The sequence below is a fragment of the Hyla sarda genome, chromosome 8, assembly GCF_029499605.1.
Source record: "Hyla sarda isolate aHylSar1 chromosome 8, aHylSar1.hap1, whole genome shotgun sequence".
NCBI lineage: Eukaryota > Metazoa > Chordata > Amphibia > Anura > Hylidae > Hyla > Hyla sarda.
In genome coordinates this window covers 24892245-24913429 of record NC_079196.1, presented here as the reverse complement: position 1 = coordinate 24913429, position 21185 = coordinate 24892245, and the positions used below count along the sequence as shown (strand labels likewise).

At 47.7% G+C, this 21185-nt stretch overlaps 2 long non-coding RNA genes across 2 annotated transcripts in view; one reads left to right on the top strand and one right to left on the bottom strand.

The window, feature by feature from the left end:
- Positions 1-8436, top strand: part of LOC130284634 (uncharacterized) — a 42359-nt gene extending 33923 nt beyond the window's left edge. Inside the window, exons 2-3 of the long non-coding RNA XR_008847105.1 lie at positions 573-745; positions 8364-8436. This is a non-coding gene — a long non-coding RNA (uncharacterized LOC130284634). The remainder of the gene's footprint in view (positions 1-572; positions 746-8363) is intronic.
- The window catches only part of LOC130284633 (uncharacterized), a 53585-nt gene that overhangs the window by 19147 nt on the left and 13253 nt on the right, over positions 1-21185 (bottom strand). The gene's annotated exons all lie outside the window — the stretch shown is intronic.

The window sequence follows — 21185 nt, the reverse complement described above, 5'->3', positions numbered from 1 at the left end:
GTCAGCGATGAAGATGCCAAGTCTCGGTGCACAGCACCACTCACCCTCCTTTGGAGTCCTCAGGTCCGGGCTGGCACGGCTGAGTCCGGCACTCTGGATATCAATGCCCGCCTGGGTGGTATGCTGGGTGAATGGCTGAATCTCCGGGGGTCCGAGTGTCCTGGGCTGGCATGGGAGGCGTCCGGCCTTGGGGAGGATGATGTCCAGGAGTAACTCTGCCGACCGGGACTGTGAGAGGATGCAGGTAACAGGTGGTGCGGATTGCACGTATGAATAAGGTGCTAACAGCGCGCGTGCAGCAGTGGTCCCGGAATCGTGGGCATCCAGCTGTTGCAATTGGAATATGGCAGATACAGTCTATTTGAAGTGATATACACTTATGGATAAGGTGCACATATTTTACATTTCCTATGGTTCAGATGTGTTGGAAAAATACATCACAAGTTTTGTCATATAAAACAAATCTGCTTGAAAATCTGGATTTGTTTCTTGGATTTTACTGGAACATTTGTGCCTGATTTGATGTGCATTTTACTTTGCTAGTTAACTAAGAGTTAAATTTTTTTTTACAGCATTGTCAACAATGAATTCAACAATAGTTCTTCAGTGGGATTGGACCAGATAGGCTAGCCTTCACCCTCACACATCAATGAGCCTGTCACTATTTCCCCTGTCACTTTTGGCAAGTACAAACCACTACTCAACAGGACCACCCCACAAGACCTGGTCAAGATACTTTGACAAGGTATGTAGTTATCACAATTTGGCCCTTGTCATAGTCTTTCAGATCATTTAACCCATTAAAGGGTAGCTCCCACCATCCTATTTTTTATTTTTTTTTGCTAGCCTGCTAAACCCCCCCCCCCCCCCCCGCTATGGCACTAGCCCGTTCCCTCCTCCCCCGCCCCGCATACCCTGTTCCCTCATTACACTTGCAGTTACTGCAGAGTCCGGCAGCGGGCGTGCAGGGACAGCGGCGGCAACGAGGCGGCGACAGCAATGTGCGGGAAGAGTGGCCTCCCAGCCAGTGGCCGGGGAGCCAATGTGCTCGCTCCCGCCTGTCTGATTGACAGGCAGGGAGCAAGTGCAGCCTAACTGAAAAAGGACTGATTGCATCTCCAAAATCAGTCCTTTTTCAATAGCCGGTTTTTAAATGTAAATTAAACCTTTTTAATGAAAAAAAAATATTAGTATATTAGAGATATGTTGTAGTACATAAGTACTACAACATATCAAAAAATAAAGTTGGTGACAGTGCCCATTTAAGGATGCAGGGCGTATGAGTACGCCCTTACATCCCGATAGTTAAGGATGCAGGGGGTACCTGTACACCCTGGTCCAATTACTGCTGTTTGCAGCACGCTCAGCAGCCAGGACCCAGAGTTAATGTTGGAGATCACTGACCGGGCTGATGCCCAGCAGAAACCCTTTATACACTGCAAACAAATGTGGTGTCCCGTCACCGTATTTCATACTGTGCCTTGGTGGGGGGGGGTGGTCCCCAAAGTCAGAGTCCCTAGAAATGTCGGGGTCCGCTTCCCTAGTTAGCCCCTAGTCACCCCTTAGTAAGTTAATATTTATAGAAATTATAATTGTAAATATGTATATTGCATTACTCACTTGTTTGGCGTCACAGGACCTTAGGTCATGTGACCCGTTATTCAGAACTCTATGGTATGTTGAAGGACCTTAGGTGGTTCTTGTGTCACATGTTCACCCACAATGCCATGTAATGGTGTGTGACAGTTGTTATGGACCAATCCAAAACGGCCAGCCCTGCCCATATAAGGGAGCTGCGGCCATTATTCTGTCTCTTGGGTTGCTGTCACTAAACGAGGTAGGACCTCCGCAACTTTCAAGTACGTTTACTAGGCCAAAGCCTTGCGGCCTCGGCCTACACCAAAGCTGTTGTACACCTACAATTCCCCGCTACTCTCCGCAAGATCACTGGACCTAAATACACCCCTAAATCCAGCGGATCTATGCTACAGAATCTTCTAACAGCTAAATTGAGCTTATCTGATCCCAACCAACTGTCAATTGCTGATCAACTAGAAATAGACTCTGTTATCTGGACTGTTATTGCTATTACCTGCTACAGAAAATCTTCAGTAAAAGTTCCTGCAAGTTTTCAGTTAAACAGTGGTTGTGGACAATCCATTTTTTACGCATTCACCTATCGCTCTTGGGAAGGGTGGAGATAGGCCCAGCACCATTACAGTATTTAACCCGCACCCTGGCATCATGAGTGACAAGGGTTAACAGCGCCCTTTATTATCCAGAATAGCAACACCCCAACTACCCTACAACCCCCGGGGTGTACCACACAAAGTTGATTGCGGCATCTGAAATGTTAAAAAAACGATCCTGACAGCTCAGCGGAGCTGATCGGGACCATAGCAGTGAAATTGCAATGTCCCAAACAGCTGAGAGGAAGGCAGGAAGGCCCTTACCTTCCTCATCGTTCTCCGGTTGGTGCTCTGAAGCTCCCAGCCAGCCATGGCAGGATGGAGCAATGGAGCACCGATAACACTGATCAATGCTGAGCCAAAGCCCAGCATTGAACAGTGTAATCAATCAAAGGATTAAATGGTATAGCCCCTTATGGGGACTATAATTATTATTATTTTTTTTAAGTTAATAAATGTGAATAAGCCCCTCCCCTAATAAAAGTTTTAATCACCCCACATTTCCCATTTTTAAAAATAAAATAATAAAAAATAAACATAAATATATGTGGTACCAACAGATGCGTAAATGTCTGAACTATTAAAATATAAGGTTCACTAAACCGCACTGTCGATGGCGTACACATAAAAAAAATACAGTGGTCCCTCAACATACGATGGTAATTTGTTACAAACGAGCCATTGTTTGTCGAATACATCGTATGTTGAGGGATTCGTGCAATGTAAAGTATAGGAAGCTGTACTCATCTGTCCCCGCCGCTCCGGACCGCGTCCCGCCGCTCCCGATGGTGTCCCCGCCGCTCCCGATGGTGACCCCGGGCCTCCGCTGGGCTCTCCTGGTCTTCTCCGGTCCTCCGCTGTCTTCAGCAAGGCCTTACTGGGCCTGCGTAGTGACGTCATTACGCCGCTGCGTCCGCCGTTCCTATTGGATGACGGGACGGCGTGCGCAACAGCGTATTGACGTCACCGGAGATGGCCGAGAAGACACCGTAGGACCAGCGCTGGACCCGAAGGGCACCCTGGAGCATCGTGGAGGGGTAAGTAATACTCACCGCACCACACGGGGCACATTAAGCTGCTATCCGGCAGCAGCTTAAGCATTTTGCGCTGCCGGATAGCACTTAATGCGATGGCCCGACATAAAAAAGCATCGCATTTGATCATATGTCGGGGCCATCGTAGGTCGGGGGGTCACTGTACCAAAATCCAAAATTGTGCATTTTTGGTCACTTCTTTAACCCTAAAGCGACCAAAAAGTCCCATTAAAGTGGTACTCATAACAATTACAGACCCTGGTGCAAAAAATGTGTCCTCATATAGCCCCATATGTGAAAAAATTTAACTGTTATAGGGGTCAGAATATGACAATTTTAAACATACTAACTTTGGTGCATGTGGTTATCATTTTTTATTTATTTTTTTATTTTTTAAGAAGTAATATAAAATAAAACCTACATAAATTAGGTATCTTTGCAATTGTATGGACCTACAGAATAAGGATAAGGTGTTCTTTTTACCCAAAAATGCACTGCATAGAAACAAAAGCACCCAAAATTTACAAAATGGCGCTTTTTCTTTTTTTATTTCACTGCACAAATAAGTTTTTTTGAGTTGCCACAGATTATGTTATAAAATAGCTGATGTCATTTAAAAGTACAATTGGTGACGCAAAAAACAAGCCCTTACATGGGTCTGTAGGTGCAAAACTGAAGGTGTCATGATTTTTAGAAGGGAAAGAGGAAAAAACGAAAGTGCAAAAACAAAAATTGGCCTGGTCTTTAAAGGGGTACCTCGCCTCTAGAAATCTTATCCCCTATTCAAAGGATAGGGAATAAGATATCTGATGGTGGTGGTCCCACCGCTGGGGACCCATACAATCTCCCTGCTGCACCCGGGGTTTAGAGCGTCGGGTGCAGCGCTTGAGGCTCGTGTTGTCACGGTTGTGCCCCACTCGTGACCTCATGACCACACCCCTTAATGCTAGTCTACGGGAGGGGACGTGACATCATGCCCCCTCCCATATACTTGCATTAAGGGGGCATGGCCGTGACATTATAAGTGTGGCATGATCATGACGTCACAAGCCTCTGCCCTGCATCGCCAATCATCTGGCATGGAGTGAAGTTCACTCCATGCATGAGATGTCTGGGGTGCCGCAGCCGAGATAGAGTGGGGTCCCCAGCGGCAGGACCCCAATGATCAGACATCTTATCCCCTATCCTTTGGATAGGAAGTAAGATGTCTAGGGGCGGAGTACCCCTTTAAGGTCCCTTAAGGGTTTAAGGGGTTATGCACTGTAAGGGGACTTTGGTACTTACATGTCAGACAGTAATGGACATGCTTAGAAAGGGTCTGTGCTTGTCTTGAGGCTAAATGGCTGATTTGTCCTGATTTCCCCATAACGCTGCTGCTGCTTTCTTTTTATAAAATGGATATTCCCTGTTGGAGTTCCCTCCCTCCAACTACAAGTCCCAGAATCCCTTGTTTGCATGTGTGAGGTCGGACAAATAAGTCACCCCACCCATTGCAGCACAGCTACACTCCCTTCTATGTGTGCTGTTCTTGAAAGTACAATTCCCTGAAGCCCTCTGGAGAATGATCTCCCTCTCACCCAGGTTGCTTTATGCATTTAACCCCTTAAGGACAATGGACGTACTCCTACGCCCCCATTTCCGAGTCCTTAAGGACCGAGGACGTAGGAGTACGTCCTGTCCTTTCCCGGCCCCCTGCCGCTAGCCGGAGGGGAGCCGGTGCCCGATGCCTGCTGAAATCGTTCAGCAGGCATCGCGGCATATCGCCCAGGAGGGTCATTATGCCCCCCCATGTCGGCGATGGCCGCAGATCGTTGGACAATTCAGTCCAGCGATCTGCGGCGATTCCGGGTCAATCGGGTCTCCAGTGACCCGGTGACCCGGAATTACTGGCTGATCGGGACCGTCAGAGACGGCCCCGAACAGTCAGAGCCTGCAGGGGTAAGGTGGCACTGGTGCCACCTCACGATCGCCCTGATTCGTCGGCCGGATTACCAGCCGACGAATCAGGGCGCCTGCTGCGGGTGTCACTCCCGCACCCGCTCCGCCCCTCTTCCGGAGGACATGAGCGGGTGCGGGACGTGCACCCCTGCTGCTGGGGACCCCGATCCCCGGCGTTAATGTTGGGATCGGGGCCCCAGGAGCGACGACGGCGGCGGAGGCGGGACTGACCTATGCGGCGATCAAGCAGCAGCAGGAGGTGAGTGACAGCCTCCTGCTGTTGCTTAGCAACAGCTCCCAGCATGCAAAAAGGGCATGCTGGGAGCTGTAGTTATGCAACAGGAGGAGGCAGACCACCACAACTCCCAGCATGCACTTATGGGCATGCTGGGACTTATGGTTTTGCAACAGCTGGAGGCACATTCTTTCTATGGAAAAGTGTACCTTCAGCTGTTGTGTAACTACAACTCCCAGCTTGCACAAACAGCTTAAGGGCATGCTGGGAGTTGTAGTGGTGCATCTGCTGGTTGCATAACTACAACTCCCAGCATGCCCATTGGCTGTCGGTGATTGCTGAGAGTTGTAGTTTTGCAACAGCTGAAGGCACACTGAGTTAAGTAGCAAACCAGTGTGTCTCCAGCTGTTGCATAACTACAATCCCCAGCATCCCCAGCCAAAGTAGTATGCCTCCGGCTGTGAACCCCCGCCCGTGTGACTGTACCCTAAAAACACTACACTACACTAACACACAATAAAATAAAAAGTAAAAAACACTACATATACACATACCCCTACACAGCCCCCCTCCCCTCCCCAATAAAAATGAAAAACGTCTGGTACGCCACTGTTTCCAAAACGGAGCCTCCAGCTGTTGCAAAACAACTACTCCCAGTATTACCAGATAGCCACTGACTGTCCAGGCATGCTGGGACTTTTACAACAGCTGAAGGCACCTTATTTGGGAATCACTGGCGTAGAATACCCCTATGTCCACCCCTACGCAATCCCTAATTTAGGCCTCAAATGTGCATGGTGCTCTCACTTTGGAGCCCTGTTGTATTTCAAGGCAACAGTTTAGGGTCACATATGGGGTATCGCCGTACTCGGGAGAAATTGTGTTACAAATTATGGGGGGGTATTTTCTGCTTTTACCCTTTTTAAAAATCTAAAATTTTTGGGAAACCAACATTTTAGGTAAAAATGTTTTTTTTTTTTTTTTACATATGCAAAAGTTGTGAATCACCTGTGGGGTATTAAGGTTCACATTACCCCTTGTTACGTTCCCCGAGGGGTCTAGTTTCCAAAATGGTATGCCATGTGTTTTTTTTTTTGCTGTCCTGGCACCATAGGGGCTTCCTAAATGCGGCATGCCCCCAGAGCAAAATTTGCTTTCAAAAAGCCAAATGTGACTCCTCTTCTGAGACCTGTAGTGCGCCAGCAGAGCACTTCTCACCCCCATATGGGGTGTTTTCTGAATCGGGAGAAATTGTTCTTCAAATTTTTGGGGGTATTTTCTGCTATTACCCTTTTTAAAAATGTAAAAATTTTGGGAAACCAAGCATTTTAGGTACATTTTTTTTTTTTAACATATGCAAAAGTCGTGAAACACCTGTAGGGTATTAAGGTTCACTTTACCCCTTTTTACGTTCCCCGAGGGGTCTGGTTTCCAAAATGGTATGCCATGTGGGTTTTTTTTGCGGTTCTGGCACCATAGGGGCTTCCTAAATGCGGCATGCCCCCAGAGCAAAATTTGCTTTCAAAAAGCCAAATGTGACTCCTTCTCTTCTGAGACCTGTAGTGCGCCAGCAGAGCACTTTTCACCCCCATATGGGGTGTTTTCTGAATCGGGAGAAATTGGGCTTCAAATTTTGGGGGTATTTTCTGCTATTATCCTTTTTAAAAATGTAACATTTTTGGGAAACCAAGCATTTTAGGTAAAACATTTTTTTTTTTTTTTTACATATGCAAAAGTCGTGAATCACCTGTAGGGTATCAAGGTTCACTTTACCCCTTGTTACGTTCCCTGAGGGGTCTAGTTTCCAAAATGGTATGCCATGTGGGTTTTTATTTGCTGTCCTGGCACCATAGGGGCTTCCTAAAGGTGACATGCCCCCCAAAAACCATTTGACGCTCCTTCCCTTCTGAGCCCTCTACTGCGCCCGCCGAACAATTAACATAGACATATGAGGTATGTGCTTACTCCAGAGAAATTGGGTTTCAAATACAAGTAAAAATGTTCTTCTTTTTACCCCTTGCAAAAATTCAAAAATTGGGTCTACAAGAACATGCGAGTGTAAAAAATGAAGATTGTGAATTTTCTCCTTCACTTTTCTGCTATTCCTGTGAAACACCTAAAGGGTTAATACACTTATTGAATGTCATTTTGAATACTTTGGGGGGTGTAGTTTTAATAATGGGGTCATTTATGGGGTATTTCTAATATGAAGACCCTTCAAATCCACTTCAAACCTGAACTGGTCCATGAAAAATAGCGAGTTTGAAAATTTTGTGAAAAATTTCCAAATTGCTGCTGAACTTTGAAGCCCTCTGGTGTCTTCCAAAAGTAAAATCTCATAAATTTTATGATGCAAACATAAAGTAGACATGTTGTATATGTGAACCCAAAAATGTTTTATTTTGAATATCCATTTTCCTTACAAGCAGAGAGCTTCAAAGTTAGAAAAATTCAAAATTTTCATTTTTTTCATCAAATTTTGGGATTTTTCACCAAGAAAGGATGCAAGTTACCATAAAATTTTACCACTAAGTTAAAGTAGAATATGTCACGAAAAAACATTCTTGGAATCAGAATGATAACTAAAAGCATTCCAGAGTTATTAATGTTTAAAGTGACAGTGGTCAGAATTGCAAAAAACGCTCCGGTCCTTAAGGTATAAAATGGCCTGGTCCTTAAGAACCCCTGTTCTTTAACCCAAAGAACAGCCACGCTCCCTTTCAACACTTAACTAGCGACGTAATGTTTTTGGGTTGCACTGCAACCTGGGAAAAGCCAGAGACAACACTCATTTTGTATGCTGGTAAAAATGAACAAAGATCACTTACTAATTGCAAGACCAGCTATCAAACACAGGTACAGACACTATGTTGTAAACTACACCAACTTTACCGCCCCTGTAGCATGGTCAAATAAAAAAAATCCCAGAATACTCCTTTAACGCTTGCTCATTTTTCCTGCTTGCAGCTTAAAGAACTGACTGGTCACTTGCTGCCCAATATATCCCACCTCTTGATGGTCACCATTGTCATGAGAAAATAATAAATACACTTACCAATAATTTTAAATGTTTGGTTATTTAGCATATTTTTTGCAAACATTTTGTTTGCACAAATATTTTTGAGCTTTTGCTGGTGCAGCTTTGATTAAACACCCCAAACATATACAATAAATGCTTGAGGGGGTGGGGTATGGTTTACTAAGTAAGTTTAAAGAGGTACTCCCCTGGAAAACTTTTTTTTTTTTTTAATCAACTGGTGCCAGAAAGTTATACAGATTTGTAAATTACTTCTATTAAGTATGCTGTATGCTCCACAGGAAGTTATTTTCTTTTTGAATTTCTATTCTGTCTGACCACAGTCCTCTCTGCTGACACCTCTGTCCATTTCAGGAACTGTCCGGAGCAGGATAGCTTTGCTATGGGTATTTGCTCCTACTCTGGACAGTTCCTAAAATAGACAGAGGTGTCAGCAGAGAGCAATGTGGTAAGACAGAAAGGAAATTCAAAAAGAAAATAACTTCCTGTGGAGCATAGAACAGCTGATAAGTACTGGAAGGGTTAAGATTTTTTAATAGAAGTAATTTACAAATCTGTTTAACATTCTGGCACCAGTTGATTTTAAAAAAATGTTTTCAAGGAGAGTACCCCTTTAACCCCTTAACCCCTTAAGGACTCAGCCCATTTTGGCCTTAAGGACTCAGACAATTTAATTTTTACGTTTTCATTTTTTCCTCCTCGCCTTCTAAAAATCATAACTCTTTTATATTTTCATCCACAGACTAGTATGAGGGCTTGTTTTTTGCGCGACCAGTTGTCCTTTGTAATGACATAACTCATTATATCATAAAATGTATGGCGCAACCAAAAAACACTATTTTTGTGGGGAAATTAAAACGAAAAACGCAATTTTGCTAATTTTGGAAGGTTTTGTTTTCACGCCGTACAATTTATGGTAAAAGTGACGTGTGTTCTTTATTCTGAGGGTCAATACGATTAAAATGATACCCATTATTATATACTTTTATATTATTGTTGCGCTTAAAAAAAATCACAAACTTTTTAACCAAATTAGTACGTTTATAATCCCTTTATTTTGATGACCTCTAACTTTTTTATTTTTCCGTATAAGTGGCAGTATGGGGGCTCATTTTTTGCGCCATGATCTGTACTTTTTTTGATACCACATTTGCATATAAAAAACTTTTAATACATTTTTTATAATTTTTTTTTTAATAAAATGTATTAAAAAAGTAGGAATTTTGGACTTTTTTTTATTTTTTTTTTCGTTCACGTCGTTCACCGTACGGGATCATTAACATTTTATTTTAATAGTTCGGACATTTACGCACGCGGCGATACCAAATATGTCTATAAAAAAAATTACGCTTTTTGGGGGTAAAATAGGACAAAACGGACATTTTACTTTTTTATTGGGGGAGGGGATTTTTCACTTTTTTTTTTACTTTTACTTTTACATTTTTTTACATTTTTTTTACACTTGAATAGTCCCCATAGGGGACTATTCATAGCAATACCATGATTGCTAATACTGATCTGTTCTATGTATAGGACATAGAACAGATCAGTGTTTTCGGTGATCTTCTGCTCTGGTCTGCTCGATCTCAGACCAGAGCAGGAGACGCCGGGAGCCAGACGGAGGAAGGAGAGGGGACCTCCGTGCGGTGTTATGAATGATCGGATCCCCGCAGCAGCGCTGCGGGCGATCCGATCATTCATTCAAATCGCGCACTGCCGCAGATGCCGGGATCTGTATTGATCCCGGCACCTGAGGGGTTAATGGTGGACGCCCGCGAGATCGCGGGCGCCGGCCATTGCCGGCGGGTCCCTGGCTGCGATCAGCAGCCGGGATCAGCCGCGCATGACACGGGCATCGCTCCGTTGCCCGCGGTTATGCACAGGACCTAAATGTACGTCCTGGTGCGTTAAGTACCACCTCACCAGGACGTACATTTACGTCCTGCGTCCTTAAGGGGTTAAAGGGGTTGTGCACTGCCCTGCCTTTCGGAGCTCCGCTCGCAGCGTCCGGAAGTTCATTACTCCAAACGCTGTGTGCGGGCTTCCGTGTTCGTGGCCGCCCCCTCGTGATGTCACGCCCGGCCCCTCGTGATGTCACGCCCACCCCCTCAATGAAAGTCCATAGACTTTGGTTGAGGGGGTGGGCGTGACATCACGAGGGGCCGGGCGTGAAATCACGAGGGGGCGGTCGCGAACACGGAAGTCCGCACCCATACATATTGATACAGCGATATGATATATATATGATACATATGCTTCATATCGCTGGAGCGTCGTTAAGGGGTTAAGGATGCCACTGTGCCCCCAGATTTAAGGATGCCACCGTACCTACAGAATTAAGGACGCCGCTGTGCCCACAGAATTAATGATGCCACTGTGCCCCCATATAAACTGTGCCCCTACATGAACTTTGCCACTGTAACTCTTCATCTGTTGCAAACTACAACTCCCATCATGCATAGACAGAAGGTCATGATGGTAGCTGTAGTTCTACAATAACTGGAGAGTCACAGATGGGAGAACACAAATTTTTACCTTAGAGTTTAGGATCGCCCTCCAGGTCCCGCACTGCTCTGCTGCTCTGGCCTCTTCTAGTCAGGCCTGGCCAGAGCAGATGATGCAGGCAGCTAATGGTGCCACCTGCATCATAGGAGAAGCGCAAGGCAGGGACACAGCGCTCCCTCACTCCGGGCCGCGGCTATTAATTTGTATTGACGTCTTAAAGACACAGCTACAAATGAATAAGGGGAGATCCAGCGGATGGTCCGAATGACTGGCGGACACAGTCCTTATCTATACCGCGATCCGCCAGTTGAGTACCCCTGATATAGGACATAGATCAATGTTTCCTAACCAGGGTGACTCCAGCTGTTGCAAAACTACAACTCCCAGCATGCTGAGAGTTGTAGTTTTGCAACAGCTGGAGGCACCCTGTTAAGGAAACACTGATCTATGTCCTATTATAGTGTTTCCCAACCAGGGTGCCTCCAGCTGTTGCAAAACTACAACTCCCAGCATGCTGAGAGTTGTAGTTTTGCAACAGCTGGAGGCCCCCTGTTAAGGAAACACTGATCTATGTCCTATTTTAGTGTTTCCCAACCAGGGTACCTCCAGCTGTTGCAAAACTACAACTGCCAGCATGCTAGGAGTTGTAGTTTTGCCACAGCTGGAGGCACCCCTGGTGAGAAAAGGGGGGGGGGGGGGTTGAGCAGGGATTGTGCTGGGAAGGGGGGAGGGATGATGCTGAAAAAGGTTGGACAGAGATGGTGTGTGGAGGGGGGGGGGAGTTTGGGGGACACAGAGTGCCCCCCAGTTTACCTTCCTCAGAAGCCGTCCTGCGCTGCTGGGCTCCTGTATTCTCCAGGCACTTCCTGCTTTCTGGGGTCATGTGATGCTTTGGTGTCACATGACCCAAGCAGAGCAGGGGAAACTGCCAATCAGCTGAGGGGGAAGAGGAGGGTAAGTCCCCTGCGATATCTATTTCCTGCACAGACCTCCGACCATCCCTGTCACAGGCTGCACTGCAGATGGAGTTTACAAAAGCGGCCTGTGACAGAGATGCCAGCTCCTCCCGCCCCTCCTAAAAAACTTTCAGCGGCCGCTGCATTATGCATACAAGGTCCTGATACAAGTGTCAGGACCTTGCATGCTAGTGTAAGGCGGCGGCCGGCCCGCACTGCTGCTACAATTGGGCAGCCAAGCACGGGCCAGCCATTGCCAGCTCACGGGGCGGGCAGCCTACCTGGAATTTTCCCGGTATCCCGGTAGTCCACTCCAGCCCTGACTGTGTTAGTTGTATACATTGACATTGGCTATCCCTCAACACTGATGTTAAAATTGAGACATTCGCTAGTATATCCTCATATGAAGGACATACCAGAGCCCGCACACCAACGCCAAGGTTTCTCAAAATGGCGAGGGACAAAACGCTAATCCTACCTGTGCGTGATAAGCAAAACAGGGGCCAGTGGGCAATTACGGCAGCATTCGGTCGACTCACAGCCTCCTCCCAGGTACCCTCCAGCGTGACTGAGCACACATACAATGGGAGGAGGGAGGCAGACTGCAAGCCCCACCTGAGTTGGCTGATATAGATGCATGGCCTCACAGGTGCTACCTTAATGCTGCCTGGAAGATATACAAGGCACATTAACTATGGAGTTTACACACCTCCAAGTATAAAATTTAAACAAACAACAAAAAATGTGGTCTCAAATGGCTGGAGGTGCTCAACCCCAAATGCGGTTGTGCATTTATACTGGGGGAGCAGATCCTGCCCTTGTGGTCTGTTGCTAGGGGCGATCCCCAGCATAAAAATGCATGCAATGGAGGATGCCTGCAGCGGACTACTAGTGTTGAGCGGCATAGGCCATATTCGAATTCGCGAATATTCGCGAATATATGGACGAATATTCGTCATATATTCGCGAATATTCGCATATTCGTTATATTCTCGTATTATTTTCGCGTATGCGAAAATACGCGTATGCGAAATTAACATATGTGAAAGTTCGCATATGCGAAAATTAGCATATGCTAATTTTCGCATATGCGAATTTTCGCACGCCAGTCTCGCACAGTAGTATTAGAGCCTTCTTTACACCACACAAGCTGGAAGTAGAGAGGGGTGATCACTGTGATGTGTACTGTGAAGAAAAAAAAAAAAAAAAAAAGAAAAAAAAAAAAAACAATATTCGTAATTACGAATATATAGCGCTATATTCGCGAAATTCGTGAATTCGCAAATATGCGATATTCGCGAATAATATTCGAATTGCGAATATTCGCGAGCAACACTACGGACTACAAGTGCCACAATAGAATCCTACACCAGATAAACTGTGTGGATGTGTAACAATTAGAATAATACAATACAGGAATATGGGTGCACTACTGTGTTAGATGTATACAATGACATTGGCTATCCCTCAAATCTGATCTTAAAATTGAGACATTCGCCAGTATATCCTCATATGAAGGACATACCAGAGCCCGCACACCAACGCCAAGGTTTCTCAAAATGGCGCGGGTAGGATTAGCATTAGGTCCCGCCATTTTGAGAAACCTTGGCGTTGGTGTGCGGGCTCTGGTATGTCCTTTATATGAGGATATACTGGCGAATGTCTCAATTTTAACATCAGTGTTGAGTCAATTTCTTCTCATTTGCCATAGTTTAGGTGGCAATACTCTTAATGAATTTGACTTTAGCATTTCTAGTAACTTTTGCGGTGGTTCAGCTACTGTCTACTGGCAGTTTAGCTAGGGACATGGCAGATACCGACTATGGGAGTCTACTGGTCTGGATAGTAACCAAATTCCTTACTTGTGGAAAGAGACAAGTGAAAATTTGACATAACACCAGAGCAAAAGAAATACTGTATAAAGTGCACACCACATAAATAAAATGTAATCAATAATCTTTATTACTTACCAAATGCAGTACTAATACACATAAAGGGCTAAAACCAATTAAAAAGCTTATCAAAGCATGACCCCTGAGGAAGTCACCGATCGTGACGGAACGCGTGGGGTTCTGGGGTCCTGTTCCTGTACACATTGTCATGGATCCTCTGTCTGTGGCTGCCGACATCTGGTCATTTTATGTACTCTGTCTGCATTTATTTCATCCTTTCTATTTAGCAGTTATATTGCATCTGCTTGTAAATTTTCTGAATTGTTTAGCGGTTGCTATACATTGATTTGCAATTGTGTAACAGCAGCCACACTGAGTGTGTATATTACAGGGACAGGATATTGGTGAGGGGGGGGGGGGGGGGTTCATGGCCCCTCTCCCATGTTGGGTCATGCTTTGTTAAGCTTTTTATTTGGTTTTAGCCCTTTATGTGTATTTGTACTGCATTTGGTAAGTAATAAAGATTATTGATTACATTATATTTATGTGGTGTGCACTTTATACAGTATTTCTTTTGCTCTGGTGTTATGTAGGTCTTCATTATACTGAGCAGTAGCACCCACCGTGTATTTGACTTGTTGTGAGCCCCCCATTCTTTTATAGTAGTAGGTGGAAATTTGAGACTGTAATACTGAAATAGATTAAAAAAGGATTAGAAAAGGCTTTAACTCTGACCATGAAGCTCATAATTAGTCCAAAATGTCAAGATAGAAATTAGGTGGAATCAATGCACATCCAGAGGGCAGGAGTTGTGCAATCGTGAAGTATTCTTGGTCCAATTTGCAAGTGTCACCCCTGAGTCCTCTTTGGGAACCTTGAATATCTATACAGTACTGCTAGTAGTTCCCCAACTGATAGCATTTGTTTCTCTATGATAAAAACTGGATCAAACTTCAACACCAACTAAATCATTGGCTGTAACTAAAATGAGTCTGGATCATCATTCGTGCCATTTGTTTTATTTATTTTTTTAACTTTTTTTCTATTCATATTGGCTTTGTATGAAGGCATATTGGTGCACCATTTACTTGACACTGAACTATTACATTAACGTGGTCTAAGGTGATAGGAGGTGCTCAACCCCAAGTGCAGTTGTGCACCTGCTGGTTGTTACGCCTAGCGCTCCGGGTCCCCGCTCCTCCCCGGAGCGCTTACGGCGTCTCTCTCTCCGCAGCGCCCCGGTCGGTCCCGCTGACCGGGAGCGCTGCACTGTCATGGCCGTCGGGGATGCGATTCGCACAGCGGGACGCGCCCGCTCGCGAATCGCATCCCAGGTCACTTACCCGTCCCGGTCCCCTGCTGTCATGTGCTGGCGCGCGCGGCTCCGCTCTCTAGGGCGCGCGCGCCAGCTCCCTGAGACTTAAAGGGCCAGTGCACCAATGATTGGTGCCTGGCCCAATTAGCTTAATTGGCTTCCACCTGCTCCCAGACTATATCTGATCACTGCCCCTGCACTCCCCTGCCGGATCTTGTTGCCTTAGAGCCTAGTGAAAGCGTTACTGTGTTTGTCCATACTGTGTACTTGACCTCCTGCTATTGCCTTATTGACTACGATTCTTGCTGCCTGCCCCGACCTTCTGCTACGTCCGACCTTGCTTCTGTCTACTCCCTTGTACCGCGCCTATCTTCAGCAGTCAGAGAGGTTGAGCCGTTGCTAGTGGATACGACCTGGTCACTACCGCCGCAGCAAGACCATCCCGCTTTGCGGCGGGCTCTGGTGAACACCAGTAGTGACTTAGAACCGGTCCACTAGCACGGTCCACGCCAATCCCTCTCTGGCACAGAGGATCCACCTCCTGCCAGCCGGCATCGTGACAGTAGATCCGGCCATGGATCCCGCTGAAGTTCCTCTGCCAGTTGTCGCCGACCTCACTACACTGATCGCCCAACAAGATCACCAGCTGTCGTACTTGACCACCATGACACAGCAACTCCAGTCGCAGCTACAGCAGCTTCAGTCACAGCTACAGCAATTTCAGTCTCAGCTACAGCAGCAACAACCATCTCCTCCGCCAGCTCCTGCACCTCTTCCGCAGCGAGTGGCCACTCCTAGCCTCCGCTTGTCCCTGCCGGACAAATTTGATGGGGACTCTAAGTTTTGCCGTGGCTTTCTTTCACAATGTTCCCTGCACTTGGAGATGATGTCGGACCAGTTTCCTACTGAAAGGTCTAAGGTGGCTTTCGTAGTCAGCCTTCTGTCTGGGAAAGCTCTATCTTGGGCCACACCGCTCTGGGACCGCAATGACCCCGTCACTGCCTCTGTACACTCCTTCTTCTCGGAAATTCGAAGTGTCTTTGAGGAACCTGCCCGAGCCTCTTCTGCTGAGACTGCCCTGCTGAACCTGGTCCAGGGTAATTCTTCCGTTGGCGAGTACGCCATACAATTCCGTACTCTTGCTTCTGAACTATCCTGGAATAATGAGGCCCTCTGCGCGACCTTTAAAAAAGGCCTATCCAGCAACATTAAAGATGTTCTGGCCGCATGAGAAACTCCTGCTAACCTGCATGAACTCATTCATCTAGCCACTCGCATTGACATGCGTTTTTCTGAGAGGCATCAAGAGCTCCGCCAGGAAAAAGACTTAGATCTCTGGACACCTCTCCCACAGTCTCCATTGCAATCTACGCCTAGGCCTCCCGCCGAGGAGGCCATGCAAGTGGATCGGTCTCGCCTGACCCAGGAAGAGAGGAATCGCCGTAGGGAAGAGAATCTTTGTCTGTACTGTGCCAGTACCGAACATTTCTTGGTGGATTGCCCTATCCGTCCTCCACGTCTGGGAAACGCACGCTCGCACCCAGCTCTCGTGGGTGTGGCGTCTCTTGATGCTAAGTCGGCTTCTCCACATCTCACGGTGCCCATACGGATTTCTCCTTCAGCCAACTCTTCCCTCTCAGCCGTGGCCTGCTTGGACTCCGGTGCCTCTGGGAATTTTATTCTGGATTCCTTGGTGAATAAATTCCGCATCCCGGTGACTCGTCTCGTCAAGCCACTCTACATTTCCGCGGACAACGGAATCAGGTTGGATTGCACCGTGCGTTACCGCACGGAGCCCCTCCTAATGTGCATCGGACCTCATCACGAAAAAATTGAGTTTTTGGTCCTCTCCAATTGCACTTCCGAAATTCTCCTTGGACTACCCTGGCTTCAACACCATTCCCCAACCCTGGATTGGTCCACAGGGGAGATCAAGAGCTGGGGTACCTCTTGTTTCAAGGACTGCCTTAAACCGGTTCCCAGTACTCCCTGCCGTGACCCTGTGGTTCCCCCTGTAACCGGTCTCCCTAAGGTCTTTATGGACTCTGCCTGCCATAAGAAGTGCCTCTCCCCTCCTCCCAGTCCAGTCAGGCAAGCCTCGGTGCCTCCTCATGGCCCCCGTCCTGGTGTCACACTGCCCCGTGCCAGGCCTCGCCCTCTGCCCTCCCTCCCCATTCCCACTCCTGCTGTACTGCCTGCCGTTGAGGAAACCCTCCATTCTTTCCCGGTGTCCTCATCCCAGGGGAGGCAGTTATCGGACAAAGAGAAGGGGAGACCTAAGGGGGGGGTACTGTTACGCCTAGCGCTCCGGGTCCCCGCTCCTCCCCGGAGCGCTTACGGCGTCTCTCTCTCCGCAGCGCCCCAGTCGGTCCCGCTGACCGGGAGCGCTGCACTGTCATGGCCGTCGGGGATGCGATTCGCACAGCGGGACGCGCCCGCTCGCGAATCGCATCCCAGGTCACTTACCCGTCCCGGTCCCCTGCTGTCATGTGCTGGCGCGCGCGGCTCCGCTCTCTAGGGCGCGCGCGCGCCAGCTCCCTGAGACTTAAAGGGCCAATGCACCAATGATTGGTGCCTGGCCCAATTAGCTTAATTGGCTTCCACCTGCTCCCAGACTATATCTGATCACTGCCCCTGCACTCCCCTGCCGGATCTTGTTGCCTTAGAGCCTAGTGAAAGCGTTACTGTGTTTGTCCATACTGTGTACTTGACCTCCTGCTATTGCCTTATTGACTACGATTCTTGCTGCCTGCCCCGACCTTCTGCTACGTCCGACCTTGCTTCTGTCTACTCCCTTGTACCGCGCCTATCTTCAGCAGTCAGAGAGGTTGAGCCGTTGCTAGTGGATACGACCTGGTCACTACCGCCGCAGCAAGACCATCCCGCTTTGCGGCGGGCTCTGGTGAACACCAGTAGTGACTTAGAACCGGTCCACTAGCACGGTCCACGCCAATCCCTCTCTGGCACAGAGGATCCACCTCCTGCCAGCCGGCATCGTGACACTGGTGTTGTGCACAAATACTTTTTAAAGCGTACTGTAGCATATTTTTCTCCCCTCATAGGTGCATACGACATACGTACATCTATGTGGTGTACTATTTTGTACCTGTTAAACATTCAAGGGCCTTATACTATGAAAGGCCAGACAAATGTACTCACCGGCTGGTGTTGTAGACAAATACCTTTTTAGGCATACTGGAGCGCATTTTTCTCCCCTCCTATCTGCATACCACATACATACATCTAAGTGGTGTATTATTTTATACCTGTTAAACTCTCAAGGGCCCAGATACTGGAAAAGGCAAGGCAAAAGTACTCACCAGCTGGTGTTGTACACAAATACTTTTTTAAGCGTACCGTAAAGTATTCTACTCCTCTCACATGCGCACTAAGTATGTCAGGCAGAGAAGTGGCAGAGGCCTAAATTCATGAGGCAGAGGTCACAGCAGACTAGGGGCGAGAGGCCTGAGCTCCTGGTACCAGCTAGCGGTCGTGTCTCGACCAGCAACCCATCTGCCATCATCGATTAACACGATTATCCACTTCATCACAAGCGACATCTTACACCCCCAGTCAACAGTCGGTGGGTTCCTCAGACACAACCCTCAGTTGGCATGGCCCGGGAGCAGTCCCTGTCTTCCCATTGCCTCTGTCCTATGGTGTTCCGTCCCCCACAGAAGTATCTTATGCTGTGGGTTCAGCTCCACTATTTACTGAGGACTATCTAATAGAGGACAGTCAGCAGGTACTGGACAGCCATGAAATAGAGGAGACATCCACCGCTTCCTAGGTTAGGCAGGCAAATAGTGATGAGGAGAGTGGCGTGGGAGGTGGTTTTGCAAGCATTCAGGCTCCTGAAGTAGACACTGTTGAGGAACTTCAGGAGAACATCTGTGATGTGCAGGCACAACACCATGATAATGATGAAGCCGATCGCACTTGGGAGCCAGGTGCAGAAGGGTCTTCATCATCATCAGGAAAAGAGGGTTGCAGGTTGCCCGTGAGGCAGCAGCTGAGCCAGCAATGTGGTAGCATGGTTGGCAGTCAGCATGGTGGCAGAAGTGGAAAGTCAGGAGCCAAACGTGCCCAGGGTAGAACACCTGTGCATTGTTGGTGGCAAAATCAGTTACTAAGTGGTGAGGGAGTTTTTCATCACGCATCCAGGGGAGGTTAACCTGGCCCCATGCAAGATATGTTGGCATAAGGTGAAGCGTGGCCAGGGTCCTAATGTTGGCACCATGGACCTTCGTCAAAATATGTAGCGTCACCAGAAAGCGGCCTGGAAGAACCGTGGCTCCGAAGTGGTGGTCCAGCCTGCTTCATCACCCAGTGGCACGCCGCTCCCTGTATCAGCCAGCCAAGGCTCCACCACCTCAGCCGAAGGAAGCTGTATGTTATACACATCTTATCTCACTCCAGATGCTCCTGCTCCTCCTACTTTGATTCAGTCCTTTCGCCAGCAAACCATCGGCAAAGCCATGTCCAAGGGACAACAGTATGCACCCACTCATCCAATGGTGCAGGAGCTGAATGTGCTCCTTTCCAAGTTGCTGTTGCTGCAGTCCCTCCCTTTTCAAGTAGTGGACTCTGCACCTTTCTGAGAACTGATGGCTTGTGCCGAGCCAAGGTGGAGAGTGCCAAGCCGTAATTTCTTTGCCAAGAAGGCAGTACCAGCCCTGCACAATTTTGTAGAACATAAGGTGGGCCAGTCCTTGAGCCTGTCAATGTGTACCAAATTGCACGGCAGCACTGACGTGTGGAGCTGTAACTACAGTCAGGGACAATACATGTCCTTTACAGCCCACTGAGTCAATGTGGTTCCTGCACAGCAACAACAACAGCAACTTGGACAGGTCACGCCATTTCTGCCTCCACGCTCTCAGGCCGTTGGTCTTGTGACAGTGTGCGACTCCGCCTCCTCATCCTCCACCATGTCCTCAGCCTCCACTGCACGGACAAGTCTCAGTGCCCCTCCAGCATACCATCCGCACACAGGGGAGGAACTGCTAAAAGTAATTCATCAAGAAATCAAATCATGGCTTACTCCACGAAAACTGGAAATGGGAACCATGGTGACCAACAACGGGAAGAACATTTTGGCTGCGCTGTGACAAGGAAGCCTGAGACATGCACCCTGCATGGCACATGTTTTCAATCTGGTTGTCAAGTGGTTCCTGAAGTGTTCCCCCCATCTGCAAGAAATCTTAACAATGGGAAGGAAACTGGAAACTTTGAATGCACTTCAGCCACTCGTATACCACAAAGCACACCCTCCTTGAGCTGCAGCGTCACAACGGCATCCCCCAACATTTGCAACGTTTCCACATGTTGGAATTCCACCCTCCATATGTTGGACCGACTATATGAGCAAATAAAAGCCATCACCGATCTCTTGATGATCCTAGCAGATAGGGGGACTCCCCTGTGTAACTTCAATGTCAACCAGTGGCAGCTCATACGTGACACGTGCCGTTTGCTCAGGCCCTTTGAGGAAGCAATATTATTAGTCAGCCGCCAGAATTACGGAATGAACGACGTAATTCGACTGCTTCATTTCCTACAACACGTGTAGGAAACGAAGGCTGGTCAGGGCACTGGAGACTGGTGGCGCCAACATTTCACAGCCACATAAGCCCTATGGGGGCTGAACTGGAAGAGGAGGGGAGGGGAACAGTGGAGCACAGTTTAGGTTTTGTGAGATGGACGGTTTTCTAGTCATGTGACAGGAGAGGAGGAGCAGGAGCAGTTGGAGGGTTATGAGGAAGGCGAGACACAGTACCCAGACACAACGTGGCAGTATGCAATGGAGATGGAGGCAGGTAGTCCCCCCGAGTCACTTGCACAAATGGCACGATGCATGCTCACTTGCTTGCGTAGTGACTGCTGAATTGTCACCACTCGGCAGCAGGATGATTTCTGGCTTTCCACCTTATTTGACCCTCGCTACCGGCACAAAATATGGGCCTTTTCACACCCACTGAGAGGGAGGACAAACTGACCTACTAAAGAGACATCCTACAAAGTCAGTTGGCCGATGCCTATCTGCGCCATCGTCCATCTTCTCGCAGGTCTGACTCAGGTGGC